The 20,728-nt window shown below is 35.4% G+C and overlaps 1 protein-coding gene across 2 annotated transcripts in view; it reads right to left on the minus strand.

The window, feature by feature from the left end:
* Nucleotides 1–17,985, minus strand: part of LOC126777377 (calbindin-32) — a 123,499-nt gene extending 105,514 nt beyond the window's left edge. For both annotated transcript variants that reach the window (XM_050500420.1, XM_050500419.1), the window contains exon 1: nucleotides 17,867–17,985. The gene's annotated coding sequence lies outside the window, so the exon portion shown is untranslated. The remainder of the gene's footprint in view (nucleotides 1–17,866) is intronic.
* Between the last annotated feature and the right edge of the window lie 2,743 nt (nucleotides 17,986–20,728).

Here is a 20,728-nt window from a genome sequence, read left to right on the forward strand (position 1 = left end):
GAAAGTGAAGATACAGTCCACCTTATGGAGCACGCTTACCTAGAAGATGCCTATTCACTTTTGACTTGAAGGTACCCATATTGTAGGTGGTGGGGAAAACGGAGGTCGAGAGAGTATTCCAGACCTCAACGGTGTGTATCAAAAACGAGGAATGAAATCATTTCGTACGTGTCTTGAATACGTCAACTACGTACTGGTGCAGAACTTTACGATACCTCGCATTTCTGTGGTAAAATGGTGAGGGGGACCCAATTAAATAGTTCCTGGACACATTCTCCGAAATATATCAATATGGTTCAACATTCCAAAAATATTTTCTTAGCGGACGATATTGTTATAAAATAAATCAATGTTCCAAATTTCGGCTTTATCTATTCTAATATTATAATTGCAAAAATAAATCTGTATATTAAGTTTTTATGGTTAAACCTAACCTAAGAGTTACTTTCGCATCAGCCTTTGCAATTTGGTATGAAGCAAGCTTGAACCCCGAAGAACATAGGTTACTTTTGATAGCAACCGATAGATAGTTTGGGGAAGCCCCAAACACAAACATATCTCTGACCTAACATGGGCGAACACTAGTATATAATAAAGAAATTATACCTGTGAAGTAAATTGTGTAGAGAATTAAATAGGTAACGTGAGACTTTTCAATCACCACTGACTATTTACACGTGAAAACTTATTTTATTCTCACACTAAAGAAATACCTTTTAATATTAACGGCTAAATATAAAAAGGTCATGAAAGACGTTACTTACCGAAAAAAAACTCACGTTGTTCGTACACATAGAGAGTAATGTTTACTTTGTAAAGAGATGAAGAAAAGAGAACCCTGTGACAGATTAAAAATGCTACTTTTATATATAATTCAACTTCTATTTCCTTTTGTTCGTTTCGCTTGAAATTTGGACTGCATTTTTAATTGAGATAAAATTTACGTACGTTTATACAAACTAACGTGTTTACACTAAGCTTATTTACACATATAATTACATTTTGTTTAGTTTTATTTTTATTTTATATAGTTTTGTTGACTGTCAAATGGGCCACCTGATGGTAAGTGGTCACCGCCCACAGACTTGTATTTGCACTGTAAGAAATACTGACCACTTACATCGTGCCACCGACCTTGGGAACTAAGATGACTCTTGTGCCTAGTTACACTAACCGACTCACCTTTCAAATCAGAACACAATATATTAAATATTGCTCTTTGGCGGTAGATTAAGTGATGAGTAAATAGTCTTCATGGTCATCTTACTTGTACTCGTATCTTACTTGCACAAAACCATATTGATTTATATTAAAAGAAAGTACGGTTTTCGTGTCTTTAAGAATCCGTGTGATTTACGATTATTTGTGAAGGCGGAACCGAAACAAAAACAAACTTATTTTCACATATATAATATTAATGAAGATGTGGCCTACATTCTATTTTGTCTTTCACAGTTTAGACGATATTTTTTGGCCGTATATTTTCGCTCAGCGTCCTTGTAACTTCGCGCTCCGGGCGTCCTCCTTGCTCACTGTCGTTGCTAAACTTTAAACGTTTTAACAGTGACAGATAGTTTAACTTAAATATTATAAAATATAATAATAAAGATAAATTTAACACCATAATACTTATAACTTACTGGTGGTAGGGCTTTGTGCAAGCTCGTCTGGGTAAGTACCACCCACTCATCAGATATTCTACCGTAAAACAGCAATACTTGATATTGTTGTGTTCCGGTTTGAAGGGTGAGTGAGCCAGTGTAATTACAGGCACAAGGGACATTAAATCTTAGTTCCCAAGTTTGGTGGCGCATTGGCTATGTAAGCGATGGTTGACATTTCTTACAGTGTAAATGTTTAAGGGCGTTTGGTGACCACTTACCATCAGGTGGCCCATATGCTCGTCCGCCTTCCTATTCTATAAAAAAAAACCATAATAATGCTTAAAAATAAGACGAAAATTCTAACACAATGCTGTATAAGGCTATACCTTTGCCTATTCCAATATAAAGATAAAAAAAAATACTGTTTGACATTTCGATATGTTTTTTTTTTCTTTTAACATCCTACTTATAGATAAGCAGTTTAACCATATCAGCTAAAAATATATCGCATAGGTAATTTAATTAGGAACAAGCGTTATAACGACTTATTACGCATGCGATAAACGGTTTGAAAATAGAACTGTATAATTCGCATTCCTATGACGTTTCAAAACTCAATAAAAGTGTATGAATGTTACATGCAATATTCATTCAATCAAAAGCTATACCGTTTGCTTTATCCTTGCATAACGTTTTCACATATTTTGTTATTATATTTAGAAGTTATGAATGTGAAAAATCCTAACTAATATTATTAATGCGTTTTATTTATTTATTATGGATTCGCGTCTTAACTAATCAACCGATCGTTACGTAATTTTTCATATACGTTATGCGGTATAGAAATACATAGGGACCTTACACGATGACGAAACTGTAGGCGGAAATAAAATATAGATAGATAATGTTATAAGCCAAATAATATAATAGTTGAAAATTAGTTTGATTTTTTTTTTGTTTATAATGTATATACCAAATTAATAAATGTTAAAACTACCTCTATCCAAATAATATAAGTTTATCAATTTTTTTTTAAGTTAGGTTTTTTGGTAGGATTTCAAATACTCGGTTACGCTTTAACAGGTAATGAACAGCTGATGGTAAGTGGTCACCAAAGCCCATAGACATTGGCATTGTAAGAAATGTTAACCATCGCTTACATCGCCAATGCGCCACCGACCTTGGGAACTAAGATGTTACGTCCCTTGTGCCTGTGCCACTGGCTCATTCACCCTTCAAACTGGAACACAGCAATACCAAGTACAGCTGTTTTGCGTTAGAATATCTGATGAGTAGGATGGTACCTACCCAGACGAGCTTGCCCAAAGCCCTACCAACACTAAAATTTAACTTAGTTGTTTTTTCTTGATTAAAAATACTTAGAGAAACTTGATATCTGTTCTGGTATGAAGTCTTCTTGTTACCAATTTTGATGTACAGTGAGCTTCGCATTAAATCAAATAAAAATATTTTTTTACATAAGTGAGCTCTTAAAAGCTCATTAATAATGGTCATATTACAAAATTATATGCAATGTAAAGTTACCACTGGTATGGAATGTATATCGAGAAGAACCGTCAAGAAATTCAGTAGTTTTATATGAAATAATTAACATTGGTAGAGCGAAATGCTCAAAATATTTATATAGCACAAGTGTACGCTCTATTCATTCATAATTATGTGTTTAAACACTGTGTTCTCTTTATATACTTTTATAATCCTATGGAACGACAAACCGTCACGTTCGGATTGAGTGGTAAGAGTACTTAACATGCCATCCGAGGCACGAGAGTGTCAACACTGCTTCCAAACCCCAGGCTGCTACTGAGAATATCTCGACCGAAAAACCAAATAAATTATAATTTGCCTGATACTTGCCACGAGAAAAACGGGGATATTTCGGTTTAATTACACACACAAGATACGTAATACCTCACATCTGATGGTTCGTGGTGGATTGAAGTAAAGAATGGCTTATATTATTACACGTAACAATATCTACAAGTGTTTATGACCACTTTCCATGAGGTGGTCATTTGTCGGTCGACCGGACGTTTCATTCGTGTTTAAGTAATAATAAAAATCTCGTTTTGGTTTGAAGCTTTTCTATGAGGTGATATATACGTACATAGATAAAGCCCTGGGAGTCAACAGCTGAAAAAAATAATTGAATATTTGTTTTCGTATTCAATATTAAAGTCCATGTTAGAACGTATTATTGAAGGCAAATCAGAACTGGTATTTTTAATAATGGTTCAAAATTATATAGAACTAAAATTAAATACTACTTCAAATCATAATATGTCAAATTATATAATAGTCTACTTGAATAAAGTATGTTTTGTATGATTTTCACTTCGTATACATATTTTTGAAGGTGCCTGTACACAAGAAAACTTTGAGAATACTTTGTAAAGAAATGAAAAGTTTTAATTAGTTTCACAAATTTTATACATAAATTAAACAAATCCTTATATATTATAAAGGTAAAGGGGAAATTTTTGTTCTGCTCTGACGATTAAATGCGTCAACCAATCAGAACTATGGAAAAGGTTTAGAGAGATCAACAATCAACATGGATACTTTTTTACGTAAAAACAATATTATTAATATGTCGACAGCCCATGGTTGGAATAAACTGTAGATTGTCTGTTTGTTCAAACATCACATAAAAATAAGACGAAAAAACTGACATACATATTGATGGTTTATTATATAAATTCACATTAATATTATGCCTTCAATGTGTTGTATATCCGCATTTATTTTATTTACCTTCCCTCTGAAAATCAAAACACAATTCGCTCATTAAGCCTCGTGTAAAAATGACTATAAATTCTGGTTTAAAATTCCCCAAAACAACCACGTATATTTATTTCCCTCGTTTATATTTCCGTTACCAAAAGTTTCATATTTGAAAGTGGCTAAATAAATTATTTACCAAATCGATCGTGTCTATAAGCGCGAATGACAGTTCATTGGGAAAACAGAACCAATAACCGTGTGATCGGTAGCTTTTATTTTATAGACTCAGAGATGATGTCTTTTATATAAATCGATATATTTATTTAATATAAATAATTAAAAATTCTTTACTCTTTAAAGTTTTAATATTATAAGTATTATTGTCAAAAAAAAAAAACGTTATGAAAATGCTGCTTTCTCTATTTGTAACGAGATTTATTTTTCACCCAGAGCAACATTGTTGCCTTTTTCTATGTCCGGAATGGCATTACAATTCCATTTTACTATTTGTTCAATAATTATTATTATCTATGGTTCCGTGTACATTACGCCTTTTCTCGTACATTTATATATAAATTGTAATTATATTTGATTTTAAAACTTCAGCAAGCTTTCTACCAAGAATTGGCATTTCATGATCGCCTATATTTTTATTGTATTTCATTGTCAAGAATATTTAATTATTTTAAAAAGCTTAATTATTTCTCGTGATTTCTATATCATGTTTTTTATTATAGCACTTTACAACGGTCAAGGCTCGAAATACACGCAAAGTAAAAAATGAAATAATAATTGCATGTTAAAGATTTATTCAAGACGATATTCATGAAAAATATTTTTATTGAAGATTGATTTAAAGATTTCCTTTGTCCACTTTTAGAAAACGAAAGGAAGGAGTTTTTATAGACGCCATTTCTTTTGCGTTGATGTGGAGGGTGGAGTTTTTGAAGATTACTTTGGAAACCCTACGCGTATTGCGATAAAAGGATCCCTACCTGATCCGATATAACCATTGAACCGACTTTCATTGAAAGTCTCTGTTAATGCCTCAATATATATATATATTTTATTAATATAGGTATATTTATTTATTTCTTTATTTTTAAATATTAGGTGCTTACATATAAAATTAGCGTTTTGTCGTACTGACCACTTTGATATGAAATATCTGATCTGAAAATTCCAAATTCAAATTTATAAATTCATTTAGCTGGCACATTTGAGTTTTGAAAACAGTCATTCATTTGTTTTTTCCTCATTATTTTTTTCATTGGCGTCGTTTATTACCGCACAATGGAAAACATGAAATATCGGTTTATTTACGAGTAGGAGTTCTACCGTGGCACTGCTGCAGAAATAGCTCGAAGGATTAATGATGTATACGGCGCTGGTGTCGCAAAAGAAAGCACGGTACGTTTTTGGTTTCAACGTTTTCGTTCTGGAAATTTCGACCTTCAGAAATTCGAGTTCGACCGTGGACGGCCGGAGACCAAAGAGGAAAATGAAGAAAGGCTATTGTGGAAGCGGATCCATCACAAAGCACTTCAAGAGATAGCTGCAGGCTTCGGGGTAAGTGATAAACCTGAACTTGATGAACGATGGGTACCCCATGAATTGAGTGAATCGAACTTGCAAACACGCGTCGACTACTGTATTACTTTGCTCAACCGACACAATAATGAAGGGATTTTTAATCGAATCATTACTTGTGATGAAAAGTGGATACTGTACGATAATCGGAAGCGCTCGTCGCAATGGCTGAACCCTGGAGATCCAGCCAAATCCTGCCCTAAACGAAAATTGTGTGTGTGTGTTTGGTGGACTAGCGCTGGTGTGGTTCACTACAGCTTTCTAAAATCTGGCCAAACGATTACGGCAGATATCTATTGTCAGCAACTGCAAACCATGAAGGTGCTAAACAACCGAGGTTGATCATCATGTAATCCTCTGGACATAATTCTACAAAGCATTTTGTGACGTGTAACGTCTCTTTCTTTCATTATCTCTCTTTCATTCAAATTCTCCCACAAAATATAACTTACGATTGAATGTGAGCAAAATTCACTCAATTTCGTCAGCCTACCTATAACTATTTAAAAAAAAAACCTAAGTAAATACTTAAAGTAAATAATACAATTTCTATATAAGAATATATTATCTTATTAAAGATTGCCGAGCAACACTAATTAAATTGGCTGTACTTTACATTTTCTTCTCTTAATGACTGCACTCCGAATAACGCTTTTAATAACGATTTTAATTATAAATTTAGCGATAGCGTCGATTTTCGATTTTAACTTTAAAATATATGGATACATATTTTCTTATTAATAAAAATGAATATTTGTTTCTATACGTTCCTAAACTATGTACGATTTTGATGAAACTTAGATATTCTGCATAGTAAAGGATTTAAAAAACAAATGAAGCACGTGAAAACTCATTGTAGCTTGCACAGCTTGATATGTTCTTTGAATAAGTAAAATTATACATATTAATACATTAAATGTATTATATAAGTCAATAGTAAAATATAATTAAACTAGTTTCCGCTCGCTCCCCTTCCTGTGGGGGGAGGGTAGGTTAGGTCCCTTATGTCCTTTATTGTACCCCTTACATAATTCATAATTATCTGTTATGTAATTAAGAATAACTACGCTAATGTCTTCTTGCTAGAGACGGTCGGTTTTTCGAAACGACGGTAGATTCATTCATATTGACGATACAATGATTTGTTGTAAAGTTTACTTGAATAAATTCATTTCATGATCAGATGTTGATCCGTTATTCACGTTCTAGCTGCTCGTTGGTTATCCGAAAGTTTTAAAGTGCTTGAAGCGCTTAAAACGCAAACAAAGCGGTCTTCGTGCTATGTAAATCAAAGATTGTTTACAGATTAATAATATGCGATTAAATTGTACAATTAACCTTTCTATATTAACCGTTAAATAGCCTTGAATATTCTTAATAATTTATTTATTATATTGTGAACGTTTTTATGATCCTAGTGTTGACGTGGTTAGTGAAATTCGAGGAAATACAAAATGAAAATATAGAAATAATTTAAGTAACAACACAAATGAGGTTTTACAACGAACTAATTAAAAAAGAAAATAAAAATTATTTATTATCTGTGGTTTCAATTGATATTTTTTTTATCGTACCATTTTTTTGCGTGTAACAAAAACGGCTACACAAATATGAACGTTTTTTTTAAATATACTTAGAGTTAATATAGTTCAGTATATAATGTCCGACTTTCCATTGTAATATATATTCAATAACGTTTCAAAAATTATTCTCGACTCTTCACAGCGAAGCCTAAACAGTTTGTCTTCTGAATCGGCAGTCTCGATCCCTTTTTTATTTGTTTTTTTTTTCCCTTAAATACACCATTAATCTTACAAAAGCATGACGTGTAACCAATAAGTTTGTACATAAGAAGTATATCTTAAATAAACGCGTCCAGTGCAAAAACGCCTAACGAAAATTGCTAACGATTTATCTTTGTAGCAAATTCGTCTAGTCGCTGAATATTTATAAACGAATATACAACAGCTTTTAAAGTGGCGGTAGCGGCTTTGTGCAAGCTCGTCTGAGGGTAGGTCAGACCAACCATTCATCCGATATTCTACCGCAATACAGCAGTGCTTATTATTGTTGTGTTCCGGTTTAAATGATGAATAAGTGATTGTGGTGACCACTTATCATTGGGTAGCCCATTTTCCCCGCCTACCTATTGTATAAAAAAGCTTAAAATTTAGAACGATTTGTAGTAAGTAGCAAGAAAGCAGAGGAGTAAATGGTAAATCAAACCAATAGTACATTCCAATGGCAAAAGGATTGGCATTTCCCAGGCGATTTGTCATGCTACTAACTACATTATGTTTGAAGGGTGAGTGAGCCAGTGTTCTTCCTTCCCAAGGTTCGTGGCGCATTATTAATATAAAGAATGGTTAATATACATAGATATTGGCGATGTCTATGGGCGTTGGTGGCCACTACACATCAGGTGGTCCATTTGTCCGTTTACCTAAAACATAAAAAAAATAACTATGTATATTCTATTCTGTTTAATTTTTCTCTCAAAGTTCAAACAGCTACCTTCTCAGAAATCCGCAATTAATATTACAAATTATTTAAATCTCAACCAGCGATGGCGTGTCAATTCGAGGTCGAAGTATTTTATTTTTCATTACTTCTCATCTACTAAAATTTGTTAAATTTCTTGTTTCGTAATTGAGCTGGCACAAACCTACGAAACTGCAATATAGCAGTACAAAAGTATTGATTTTTAGCGGTAGAATAACTATGAGGCAATAGTAGCATTTCATACCCAGAGCACGATCCGAAAAGCCGGCACAGCTGCTGAAGCTGCTCAAGTACGCAAGTACGCAAGCACTGCAAATAATTTCTCATCTAACAAGCATGAATTTGTGTGGCTGAAACTTAGAGCGCCCGCGTAATGTGCTTCACAGGAACATTATCACCAGAGATCAAAAAACATTTATAACATTAGTATAGATAATTTCTATATTTCTGTTTTTTTTTTTCCTCTTTTCTGGCGTGTATCTACGCTATTTGAGCGCAAAATATTCTGCCAATATTACATATAAAATAATATTTCTGTTTTATTTTATATTCTGCCAATTATTATTTATAACTTCATTGTAAAAAAAAACAAACTCTCAATTTGACACTTTAGTTCCTATGGAGAGGATTTTGAACAATTCTATATGATATTGTTATCTATGGACAATAGCAGTGGCTGTATATGTATGTACATCGTAGCTATGATGGGCTTTTTTGTTTTTTATTATCATTTTGCACGCGTAATTGTAAAATTGTTATCTGTCAGTGTGAGCTCTCGATGTAATCTGTAAAATATTTTACCACTGAATTTTTATGTGCTTAATTTGTGATTATAATTCATTACGTGCTTTAATGCCGTGTGGTGACGGCGACGAATATCACCACCCCATCTCATCCCGTGGGGGGCGTAGAAGTCGACCCGAGGGAATATACACCAGAGAACGGGCAGCAGCGTCTCTCTGAGTACTATGACTAACTTACTGCGATCGCCAACCCGTCTGCCAAGCGTGGCGATTATGGCATATCCCCTCATGATTCGCGCAACTAAACCACGGCCCCTAGTCCCCGGCAGCCCTGCTATTCCTAGCCTTGGTAACAGCTGTGGTAACGGCGGGGCAGGGGGTGCTAAGAATCCCCGGCAGATTTCGTGTTACCAACACCGACGACCTCTGGCCCTGGCAACATATAACACGCGTACACTGCGGACCGACGAGAAGATCATCGAACTGGAGGAAGAATTGAGCAGGTTACGCTGGGATATCGTCGGATTATCCGAAGTCCGAAGACAGGGGGAGGATACGATGATCCTGAAATCCGGTAACCTTCTCTATTTCCGAGAGGGCGATCAACTGTCTCAAGGTGGTGTCGGGTTCATAGTCCACAAGTACCTCGTTAACAACGTTGTGAAAATCGAGAGTGTGTCGGCTAGGGTGGCGTACCTTATACTCAGAATCACCAAGCGGTATTCTTTGAAGGTCATACAGGTATACGCGCCGACTTCGACACACTCCGACGATGAGGTTGAGGTCATGTATGAGGATTTATCTAAAGCCATACATACCAACAAGACTCATTTCACTGTTGTAATGGGGGACTTCAACGCGAAGCTGGGCAAACGATTCGGTGATGAGTTAAAGGTGGGACCTCATGGAATTGGAGACCGCAACACTCGGGGCCAGATGTTGGCCGACTTTATGGAGAAGGAGGGACTCTTTATGATGAACTCCTTTTTCAAGAAGCCAGGTCAGCGTAAATGGACCTGGGTGAGCCCTGATGGGAAAACCAAGAATGAGATAGACTTCATCTTGTCGACGAGAAGACAAATATTTAATGACGTCTCCGTGATCAATGCAGTCAAAACTGGGAGCGATCACAGACTCGTAAGAGGCTCGTTAAATATCAATGTTAAACTCCAGAGGTCCCGACTGATGAAGTCTACGCTCCGACCATCACCTCTTCAAATCCGAAATCCCGAAGCCTTTCAGCTCGAACTCCAAAACCGATTCGATTGCCTAGCAGACTGCGAGGAAGTGGACACATACAACGACAGGCTTGTGGAAACTGTCCGTACGGCTGGGTCTAAGACCTTCAAGACCAGCCGTACAAAAGGAACCAAAAAGATCTCTGCCTCTACCCTACGGCTTATGGAGGAAAGACGGAAAATGATTCTGACGTCCCCAGCTGATGCTGCCGGCTATCGGCTGATCAACAGACGGATTTCAAAGTCTCTAACTCGCGACACTCGCCAATTTAATACAATGCGCATTAAAGAGGCCATCGAGCGGAACAAAGGCTCTAAAGTGTTCGCCAGAGATCTGTCTGTTGGTCAGAGTCAACTGACAAGGCTGAAAACTGAGGATGGCAGAATAGTCACGTCAAGATCTGAGCTGTTGGAAGAGGTTGAGAAGTTCTACGGTCAGCTGTACACGACAGCTCAATCACCTGTCAGTAGTCATGCTGCAGATCCCAGAGCAAGACTAACCCGACACTACACTGAAGATTTTCAGGACGTCAGTCTTTTCGAGATTAGAATGGCTCTCGGACAACTCAAAAACAACAAGGCACCTGGTGATGATGGTATTACAGCCGAGCTTCTGAAGGCGGGTGGTACACCGATCCTCAGGGCTCTTCAGAGGCTTTTTAACTCCGTCATTGCCAAAGGTCAAACGCCAAAAGCATGGCACAGAAGTGTGGTGGTACTTTTCTTTAAGAAGGGTGATAAAACCCTTCTGAAGAATTACAGGCCCATCTCACTGCTGAGTCATGTTTACAAGTTGTTTTCGAGAGTCATTACGAATCGTCTCGAGCAAAGGCTTGACGACTTCCAGCCACCCGAACAAGCCGGATTCCGGAAAGGCTTTAGCACCATAGACCACATACATACGCTGCGGCAAGTTATACAGAAGACTGAGGAGTATAACCAGCCACTTTGCTTAGCGTTTGTGGACTATGAGAAAGCCTTTGATTCGATCGAAACCTGGGCTGTGCTGAATTCTCTTCAAAGGTGCCAAATTGATTATCGGTATATCAGGGTGTTAAAGTGCTTGTACGAGAACGCCACCATGTCGATCCGACTCCAGGATCAGAACTCAAAACCTATCCAACTGCAGAGAGGTGTAAGACAGGGAGACGTGATATCTCCGAAACTGTTTACCGCTGCATTGGAAGATGTTTTCAAGCTTCTGGACTGGAACGGACTTGGCATCAATATTAACGGCGAGTACATCACTCATCTTCGATTTGCCGATGACATTGTAATTATGGCTGAGACCTTGGAAGACCTCGGCACTATGCTCGATGACCTCAGCAGGGTTTCCCAACAAGTGGGTCTAAAAATGAACATGGACAAGACGAAAATCATGTCGAACATCCATGTTGCACCCACTCAAGTCAAGGTTGGAAATTCTGCACTCGAAGTTGTAGACAACTATGTCTACCTAGGTCAGACCATCCAACTAGGTAGGTCCAACTTCGAGAAAGAGGTAAATCGTCGAATTCAACTCGGCTGGGCAGCGTTCGGGAAGCTACACGATATCTTCTCATCCCAAATACCGCAGTGTCTCAAGTCGAAAGTCTTCGACCAGTGTGTGTTGCCAGTGATGACGTATGGATCAGAGACGTGGTCGCTCACAATGGGCCTCATAAGAAGGCTCAAGGTCACTCAAAGGGCAATGGAGAGGGCTATGCTCGGAGTTTCTCTGCGAGATCGAATCAGAAATGATGAAATCCGCAGGCGAACCAAAGTAACCGACATAGCCCGAAGAATTGCTAAATTGAAGTGGCAGTGGGCGGGGCACATTGCTCGCAGAACCGACGGCCGCTGGGGCAGAAAGGTTCTCGAGTGGCGACCACGAACCGGAAGACGCAGCGTGGGCAGGCCCCCTACAAGGTGGACCGACGACTTAGAACGAGTCGCGGGAAGCCGTTGGATGCGGGCAGCGCAAGATCGGCCAACGTGGAAATCCTTGGGGGAGGCCTTTGTCCAGCAGTGGACGTCTTTCGGCTGATGATGACGTGCTTTACGGTGAAGGAAAACATCGTGAGGAAACCTGCTTGTGTCTAATTTCACTGAAATTCTGCCACTTTTCTTTTATTTTAGCCTATTGTGCGTGTTACAAACTGTATTAACTTTTATTATTTAAGTAATTTTATCTCCTTTTACTGCACTGAATGTAGCGTTTGTGTTGGCAGCATATGTACAAGGCGTAGCTGAGACTACGGCCTTTTCACCAAATTATGATATTGTTAACTCTTTTGTTATGGTTTTGTACCTTAATATTGTTGTGTAATAAGCTCCAAACCTTCTCATCAAAAAGAGGAGAGGAGGCATTTAGCCCAGCAGTGGGACATTCACAGGCTGTTACGGTACGGTACGGTACGGTCCTTGAAAAAAAATCATATGTGCATTTGTTATAGCCATTGTTTAATAGTAATACACCGTGCTAGTTATATATCACGTAATATGTAATTTCCGAGATATTTCGACATTCTTTTTATACTTACAAGAGTAATTTTAGTTGAATATTAATATTGTATAGGAGTATTAATACAATAGCTTTACTTTTTAACAATAAAATATTTCCAACCAGTCTGAAGTGTATATTGTTATTAAATATTTATTGATTTCCCTTTCAGCTCTATTCACAGATTTTATCTAGACTGATGTAACGTATTGTTATGAAACAAAAACATAAGCTTCATTTCATTGATCTTGCTGTTGGCTGAGTCCATTCGCGTAGGCGTTTGATATGGAGTGGTTTTTGGCTCGAAATCATAATCTATTTTTTTATGTTGAAATTAGATTGGAAAACGGTCTACCTGATGGTAAGTGGTCACAGTCCATAGACATTGGCACAGTTAGACATAATAACCACTTACATCGCCAATGTGCGACCATGAGAATTAATATGTTACGTTCGTTATACCAGCACTACACTTGCGCACATAACACTCAAACCGACAACCGAAACAACAATACTAAGTATAGCTGTTTGGGGCTAAAATATATGATAATAGGTTTTACCTAGTATGACGGGCTTACACAAAGCCCTACTACAGTCTAGTAGGGCTAGTAAATAGACAGTGTTTAAGTGTGCCTCCAACTATTGGTGACTGCATCATGCACCAGAATAGTGTCGCTACCATTAATTATAATTAATTAATAAAACTAAAACGAAATCATGTAACACATTAACAATTTCATGAACATAATTCAAAAAAATTTATTTAAAATAAAAGCTGAATTTTAGGGCTTAAATATACAACAATTCCCTAATAATTGTTGTATGTAGGGTACTTTGCCATTTCATCGCGTAGGCGTGACTTAATGAGGCAAGTCATTAACGATTCCCTGAGGAGAGCTCCGCCCAGCCACGAGCGGAGCACAGCACGGGAGAGGCCGCGGATGCGTTATATCAACACGATCCCGCAGCCTCTCCGATCCGTGCCAAGGACGGACATCGCAGAGGTTTTAGTGAGTAAGAATCCCACATAACCCAATTCCTCCCCATGGGCGCCGGGTACCTTACTAAAGGTTTCCACTGCGTGAACAAAAAGGAATTAACGATTCTTTAAGTTTATTTAAAATTTATTTTTAAGTTAATAGTTACCGATTAAATGATGTCCTTTTATTATTTTAATAAGTAATTTATTGTACGAAATTAATATGATTCAAGACTTGACTAAGAACTGATTACAGCAGCTAGTAGAATACACATCACACAGTAGCAATATCAGAATAGATTAGTTCTGCGACTTCAAAAGTTGACAGATAAATAATGACTTTTGCAATTAGCCCGCGTTTTGTGCGGTATTGTAAAGTACTAATGAAATAAATAAAACTATGAACAACAGATTGAAGAATAATAATTATATCTTATATTCGTAATGTTTTCTATGAAATGTAAAAAAAAACGTTAAAGCTTTTGTAACCTCCTCCAAATTTTAAGTAATTTTGACTTATAGACTTTGTGTTAATAGACAGATTGTCAGGACATAGCTTCTTCACGGTAGCATGGGAAAGACCGCGTGGCGCTCCTCGTTAAGAAGGAAAGGGTACCGCTGGTTTTTTAGTGGGTATTCCGATGTTCGGGGCGCACTCAACGCCTTGGACACCGGCGAGCCCCACATACCCCTCCCCCCACTGTTCACGTGGGGGAAACGCGTTATGCGTTTTTCCAGCGTTAAAAAAAGGATATAGCTTCTTATTAATTAATAGCTGCTCCACGCAGTTTCGCCCACGTTAACCGTTACTGCTCCACCCTCGTGGGTCGTAGCGTGATGTTGCATAGTCTATAACCTTTCTAAATAATTGGACTATTTAACGCAAAAGGCTACTTTCAAATTGAACGAGAAGATCCTGAGATAGTGTATTCAAACAAACGAACATTACGAAAATTTATGGTAATGATTTTCCTTGTACGATAGGATAGTATTAAAGAATATAGGTACGGCCAATGTTTTTGGTGTACTAAATTTTACTGGGATCATAATTAATACAAAATAGGGACTATAAAATAAATCTTAGCTTAAGCCATATTGAGATCATCCCGGGCTTTTTCTAGGCACTATTCCTAGACAAAATAATTGGATAGGTACCTTTTAACTTGTCCTTCGTTACTCCGCGAATCTGCGAGAAAACATCCTCTTAATATAACTTTGAAGAAAGTTTCTTTCTTAGAAACTTACAAAAGTGATATATCGAAAATTTTCTGAGAAATATATAAAATTGTAATGAGTTTTTATAATGTTATAACTAACCTATATACCAAACATGTTATGCAAAAAAAAAAAGTAAACAATCTCCCACCCGCGATCTTACGTGGGAGAAGTCGCGTGCGAAAACTAGTTTAATTATAAATCGTCGACAACACATACGAGTGGTATTAGTGATTTTATCAACCGACTTCTTATATATATTTTTTTTGATGGGTTTCGATGGTATAGCTACAAGGCTCCTTGGTATTAGAAATTTATATAAAAAGTTTTTATTCGAAGCGTTATATTCAGGCAAACTATTGGAGTCCGTTATCTATTCTTGGATGTTTATGTTAAAAGTAATCTTACAATAATTTAAATTATTATTATTGCAAAATATTATGTAATCAAGTTTTAGACAAATGTGAAATGCATTTTTTTTTTCGAAACAGTTTTTAAGGAGTAGTTTTTATAGCATTAAGGTTTTTTGAACTAAAACTATAATATAATTTAAAAACTGACTATATAAATGCTAATGTAATTTTATCTATTACTTTTTTATGGTGTATTAAGATAGGTTTAATTCTAAAGGGCTAAGATTTAAAAAGCCCCTTTGTTTAATAAGATACAAAAAATGAAGAATATTAAAATATTTCGTCATTTGTGACGTAGCTGTATATATTAATGGTTTCCCGTGCAAATACACCATAAAAACATTATTTATTAACCTATTTTACATTTAATTACCGAAAATTGTTCACACAATGCCGCCATTTTATTTTCCGTGTTTTTGTCTATACTATTTTGTTTCCCGCGTGCCCCATTCGAAATATAAACATACTTAAAATATTTTATATTTGTTTAATGTCTGTGTGCGCTTTACGTGCCAGAATTTTAACAATATACAATAATAATGATACACTTTCTTGCACACAAAGACAAAACAGTTACAGCAGAAATAAATAAAACAAAACAAAAAATTATATAAAGTTAGGAAACAGCGTTGTTAAAAAAAAAGCGCGCGAGTGAGATATATACATCAATTTGCATGATTTGGTGTTCTATTTTTAAAAAACCATATTTTTTTTAATGAAATTAGTTTCACTTCTAGATGCTTAATATATTATTAAACATATTAAACTACTTCAGAAAGTTACATTTACATTAAGCACACCAAGGAATTCAAGTATCTAAGTTAATATTGAGGAAGAAAATAGCTATTTTTGCTGAATTAGGTACGGAGACTCGCAAATTATCACCACCGCACCGAGCTGTTATAAATATAAGCCATTCCCTACATCGTCAATGCGCCACCAACCTCGGGACAAAAATGTCCCTTGTGAATGATATTCGAGATATATATTCTTGAATTCTTGAACATTTAAAATATTCTACGAGACCTATGTGATGTTTATTATAAGATTTATTTCATAGAATATTTGTATTCAAAGCCCACTGTATCGATATTCATAAAATGATGATACAAAATTGATTCTTAATTGTTCAAATATTTTGTTTCAACAAATATGAATTATTAACACAGATCTCTTACGAAATTATTACAAATATATATGAATATTTTTCAATAAAAATAATATATTTTTTAATAAATTTTCACTTATATAAACTTTTAATGTAATTTAAAATAATAAAAACAATTAATGTTCAATATTTGGTACATATAATAAATTAAATAATAATGTCACACCGGCGTTGTTTATTTTTCTTATAAAAAGGATTTTTCAAATTAATTAAGTAAATGTATGTAATAAATTAGTGTTCATCTCGTGCTTGACGGTGAAGGAAAACATCGTGAGGAAACCTGTATGTGTCTAATTTCATTAAAATTATGCCACATGTGTATTCTACCAACCCGCATTGGATCAGCGTGGTGGAATAAGCTCCAAAAACCTTCTCCTCAAAAAAAGGGAGGATTTAGCCCAGCTGTGGGATATTAATAGGCTGTTACTGTTAAGTAAATGTAAATTATGAATAGATAATGAAAAAGTTAAGAATAAATAATTTTATAGGAGGTTATATACTTTAATGGTAAATAGCTGCTTAGATATATGAATGGATTGTTTAATATTGCAAAATATTAACTATTTCAAGTAGAAGAGCCCACGCGAATGAACATATTTTGATTTTGGTGTAGTAATAATGTAAAGGATTTTGACAACCTGAAATGGATCAGAATCTTTTTTTAAAACACTAAAGAATATTTACAGATTATTACAAAGAGATTATAAAAATTTTTAAAATAAAGGTTGTTTTTTTAAATTTAAAAAATAAAATACCCAATTAAAATTTTAAGTTTCTTTTTCTTGAATAAAATATTAAATTTTTAGTTTTTTTTTTATATAGCATATTTCATTTTATTTAATGTACTTAGCTTTGTAATCTATATATACATATATAAAAAATCTTATTAATCTAAACACATTATAATTTATATGATTATTAAAAATTTTAAAACTTTTCTAATTTTATTATTTATTTATCAATTTTTTTACTTAATATATATCGATTTCGACTTGCGATATTGCCTTTATATTAAAAGAAATGTTAATTATATATAAAAAAGTTCCCTGTTTAGGAAAAACACGGTCGTCACAAGATAACCAGCTGAGAGCATTAAAATAGTAACAATAGTCACCTCCGAAATAGTATTTTGTAAACTTAAGGGAACGTACAGAAACGCGAAATTATTTACGATTTATAGTACCCACCTCAGAGCACCGTTGATTTCTCTCTTCGTTGTCAGATAACATCAACTGCTGATAATTGTTTATACTTTAACGATAGCGCGATTTTGCAACAATGAGACGTGTACCCGGTACGGGCTCCGAGCCGCGAATGAATGAAAGGCAGGGGTTGCTGGAGGGCGGGGCTGAGCCGGGCAACCGGACTGAATTCAAAAGCCTCTACTAAACGTAAATATGGAAATAAAAATCAGCATTTCAACTTGGTCGGATTGCGGAAAACTCTAGCTGATTCTGTGAAGATTAACTTGGCAGATGCAGGAGTCTCCACCCTGTAAAGATTTACAAGGGCAGTAGTGATTTCAGAAATTTCCGCGTAATAGCGATGTTTACTGTTGTAGTTGTCAGGGCCATTGAAATCTTGGTATTCGGTATTAATAATCTCATATGAACTTCCAAGAACGTGAAACATTCACATTATGTTAATAGTTATGTGTAAATGCGTTTTAATAAAATGTATTATCGTATAAAATATATAATGTTAGAAGAATCGTGCAAGGATGCTGAGGAAATTGACGTCGTTAGCCTCGGACGATTTAATATAAATGAAAATACTCGGATAATATATAACCTCCACACAGTATTATTAATGACGAGTAAGACTGAGCCTTTGCCTGCGTTTATGTTTTTTTTTATAACTATACCATTATGATCTGTATCTTCATTTCATTCATTTATACTAGTTGTCAAATGACGAATTCAGCCGTTCGAATTTTATTTAAATCAATAATAATGTTCCCAAAATATCCACCAATAGCGTAACAGCATGTTGGTATCACACTTTCGACTCGCTGATTTTAAATTTCGATTATCAATTAATACATCTATCGACAAAATGAACAAACAACTGTGTAACAAGATGTTTTTTGTTAATCAATAATACATTTATTTTTAAAAAGTTGCCTATTTATTACTTTTACGCGAAAATTAAAAGAAATTATGGAAATGAACCGAGAGGGCCTAGTGGTCAGAACACGTGAATCTTAACTGTAATTGCGAGTATGGCCCAGCGAAACATTGAACACTGAATTCTCATGGGCTTAATTTGTGCTTAACATGTGTTAAACTCAACACTAATTTAGAATAACCTAATATTTATTGAAGTTAATTTGATTATAAATTTTGTTTTAATGTTATTTAACTTCGTGATATGATTTTTACAACTACCGACATTATAATGATTTAACTTTTGTATAAAAAGCGATGTATTTACAATGAACGATCATAATTATTGTTGAACTTGAGCAGGGTGGTTACTCTGCCTGTTTAAATAAATATTGTTTATAACCACCCAACACTTCTTTCGCTATCCTGGCCCACCTTCTGTTTCATCTCAGAAGTGGGATCGGCCTAAAATATATCAGGACCGTACATCTGATCTTGGGAACCAAAAAAGGAACAGTGATCCGTCTATATCATCTGACGAAGAAGAAATGTTGGCAAGAAAGAATAATGAATCTGAGACAATGACTAAGTACTTTCACGGAAAAATGCCATTACTTAAGAAATGCAAGACTAGTGGAGAAGATGCTATATCCTGTATAATAAGAGGTGGATTGAAATGGTGAATTCCGCTAGAAGATCAACTTGGAGAAGAGGCCGCGCTGAAGGTGTTTCGTCGAATACTATTTCAAGCACACAAGAACTCGCAGATACAAAACGCTGCTACACATGTCGTCGAACGGGGCACGAGGCGAAGGATTATAAGGCGACAACGCGCTGCGAGTACTGTCATCGCTGGGAGCACAGCATCGCGACATGCTGGTTTTCTTCAAGCGGTTCAAGCCAGCCCACAAAAGGTCGTTTTACAAATTACCTACGATATTTTATTAGATTTATTTAAGAAAATTGCTTATGTATGGTATTATAATTGCTTATGAAAGGTCACGATTTAATCGCATATATACAGGCAGCAAATTAAATTTGCTTACCCTCGCAATAGCAAAAAAATAATTAAAACTACAACTTCAACCCTCTAATATAATAATAAAAGGCTTTGGGAGCAGTCAATTACCTTCTTTAGGTAAATGTGAGATAGAAGTAAATGTTGATAATATTGTACTAAATGGACAAGATTTGAGATATCATCTACCCGACATAGTTCTAATAATAGGCCATACGTTGATTAATCAAAATCATGTTAGCTTAGAGACCACCGCCGCATCTGTTTCGTTTTGCACGACAAATAAATTGAACATTGACGTTATAGGTATTAATTTAGATTCAAATGACTTTATAAATAGTTTTCCTGTACTCTTAACAGAAAATATTAATATTAAAAAAAATGTAATTATGCCTTCGTGTCCGTTGGGGTTATTGATTATTTATACACGGAGAACAAATCGTATTTGATACACGGGGTCTATTACGAGTTAGAAGGTACATCTTATTACATACCAGAATGTTTAATTAATTGAAGTAATTAATGTATGAGATGATGAAATTTCAAGAAAAAAGCGTCTGTGTGACAAAAAACGTCTGTGTGACAAAAAGCGTCTGTGTGACAAAAAGCGTCTGTGTAACAAAAAGCGTCTGTGTGACAAAAAGCGTCTGTGTGACAAAAAGCGTCTGTGTGACAAAAAGCGTCTGTGTGACAAAAAGCGTCTGTGTGATAAAAGCGTCTGTGTGACAAAAAGCGTCTATTTGACTAAAAGCGTCTGTTTGACTGTCAAATAAAAATCTGCCAAATTTGTATTTGTATTCCCCAATCCGCATTGTAACTACTATATTGAATACTAGATAACATACAAAAAAGAAGGAAAGACCAGCTTCCAAGCCCTAATCTCCAAAAACAATTGAAAAAGTCAGTCGAGCCACTAAGTGAAAATG

Source organism: Nymphalis io, chromosome 22 (genome assembly GCF_905147045.1).
Source record: "Nymphalis io chromosome 22, ilAglIoxx1.1, whole genome shotgun sequence".
In the NCBI taxonomy this organism is placed as follows: domain Eukaryota; kingdom Metazoa; phylum Arthropoda; class Insecta; order Lepidoptera; family Nymphalidae; genus Nymphalis; species Nymphalis io.